Source organism: Apis dorsata, unplaced genomic scaffold (genome assembly GCF_000469605.1).
Source record: "Apis dorsata unplaced genomic scaffold, Apis dorsata 1.3 scaffold_169, whole genome shotgun sequence".
Classification (NCBI taxonomy): domain Eukaryota; kingdom Metazoa; phylum Arthropoda; class Insecta; order Hymenoptera; family Apidae; genus Apis; species Apis dorsata.
In genome coordinates, this window is record NW_006263457.1 from 55,803 (window position 1) to 58,613 (window position 2,811).

Below are 2,811 nucleotides of genomic sequence, written 5' to 3' on the forward strand. Positions count from 1 at the left end.
TACAAATCGTGATTTTAAAGTTTTAAGCCTTATCTTAAAACTAAAAATTAGAATAAGTGAAACTTATCATGTATAAATAGCATGCACTTGTCACATAAAGTTTTATCAGTTTTATAATGCATTTTATGGAAAATTATGATTTTCCATTCATGAAAAATGATGCCATAATATAAAAATTCATGGGCAAAATATACTTTGTTAAATTAAAGATGAAACATTTAATATATTTTTATATCCTTTTCTAATTTATCTATATATTTAAATGTTTTAACACATAGAATAAACATATAAAATAAATTATTTTTTAAATAAAATTTATATTTCCATTTCTATCAATTGAAAAAATATAAGAATGATAAATATTTTTAGAGAATAATGCCGTTGAAAAATATTTAATAAAATAACAATTATAAAAATTAACTAACAAGTTATAACCAAAAGATAAGTAAATTTTTTATTCTTGAATATATCGAAAAATTTTTGCGAGACATTTTTAGGTTATATTCACGTAATATAAAGTCTAAGCTATAAGAATTTAAAAAATTTCAGAAATTTGATATTATTTCCAAGAATTTCTTTCAAAATCAAAACTAACAATACAAAAAATATAAATAAATAAATTATTATTTTTTTTTAGCAAAAGAAAATTCTATTTCTCTTCCTTAAGATCGAAGCTTAAAATTTTATATATATAAAATTTTTACAAATTTTCGAAAGTTTTTATAATTAAATAAAGAAACAAATTTTTCTTTGCAAAAGAAAATTTTAAGTCTAGATTTCGAAAATGTAGAAAGTATTCAAAAAGGAATTTGATATTATTTGCAAGAAATTTTAAGAATTTGATATCATTGTTGAAATTTGTCATACTTTTATATTGAAAAATATAATACAAGGCAACATATGAATTTTTTTTTGGAATTTAATGTACTTACTTTTTGAATTTATCTTTATTATTATTATATTTATTTTTTTAGATATTATTTTCAAAATAACATTTTTTCACCATTTTACTTAATACTAATTATAGAATTTAACATATTTACCTGTTTTATATTTATCTCAGCTGTCATATTTTTAAAGAATGCAAAAATATATAAAAAAAAATGTATATATTTTTATTTATATATCTTATACATATAACTTTACTTTAACAAAATTTATTATATACAAAACAAATATAAAATGTTTATTATCTAAAAATATACATACATTTTATACACGTTATTTATATATTGCACTTTCTTTTTAGAATTAAAAATAATATTTACTTATTTTTAATTTGATAACTTGTAATATTTTATTCTTAAACCAATTATCTAAAGTATATTTTTTATTTCTTTTTAAAAAATAAATTAGATCATTTTTTTTCCCTTTTTCAAAGTTAGAATAAAAAACTAAGAATTAAAGATCATTGCCATCTATCGACTAGATTATCTTTTTTAAAATTAGTCAGAAAATGGCGCTCTAAATTCTTATTCTACTTTACCATACTTTCGAAAAAATGTCATTAACATTCAAGAGATGGAGTTAATAGTTAATTCTTATTTCTATATATCTATTTCTATCCTTTTTCTTCTATTTGTTCTCCTTTTTTATATGTGTTTCATTTGCGACACTCTGAAGATGGCGTTGATTCTCATATTTTAATCATATCTCTATCCTTCTCTCACTTATTATTCTTGTCTGTATCGTCACTAGTAGATTCTCAAAAACTTCACGCTGATATTAAGTATGTTCCTATTATAAAATATAAATTTGAAAATAAAAATATATTTGAAATATCTATCAGATATGCAAAAATTGAGATTCTTATTGTTGTTAAGATGTACGATGTATTCGGCAATTGAGAAATTCTTATAGGAAAGCAGAATAAAATTCTTATGGGAAAAATATCGAAATGTTGCCAATCAAAGAAAGTGCAAGGAATTATTTTTTTAAATGACGACTCGTGATTTGGGAATGTTTCCGAAATCGAAAGTTATCTTCGGGCTTCTGTGCAGGTGAGGAAAGGACGAATTATTAATGACATTTTACGATCTTAACGTTGGCGTCTATCGACGATTTTCAAGGCTATCGAGAATGTGTCATCATGTCCGACAACTAAATCGTCTTTCACTCGATTCTATTTCGAGATTAACTGTTATCTAAAAATTTTCGAAACTGACTTTTGCACATTGAATAATCTCGAAAGTTGATTTCTTCTTTTCATTTATTTTTTACAGTAGTTTAATATTAAATTTAATATTAAATTAATCGCTGAAAAAAGTGAAATTTACTTTATCCATTTTTTTTTTTTTTTTTTTTTTACTAAGTTTACTTATTTTACCATAAAAATTATTTCTTAAGAAAAGTAAGAATACATGTATTATTATTTATGTCAATAAAACTTCTCACGTGATTAAAAAATTATTTTCACACATATATAAAAGTGTTTCGTGTATCAAATAGGTGATAAAAATAAAAAAAAAAAGAAATTTTTAGTTTCTTAGTACAACGTTTATTGTGAAATACTTTAATAGGGACTCTAAGAATTACATACTTAATTACTCTCACTTAATTATTCTTTCTTAAGTGCTAAACGTTAACCAAGTGAACACGGCGCCTCAACGATCGATGAATCAATACGCACTACGCGCCGCAGAAGAAAGGGACGAGGGATCAGAGAAGGGCAAGGATACGGTGGTTATGTACAAGTTGAATAAACTTACACGAAGAACTCGTTCCTCCATAACAAAGAGGAAATAAATCCCTTCGTTCTCTTTTTTTTCCTTTTCTTTCTTTCTTTCTTTTTTTTTTTTTTTTTTTTTTTTT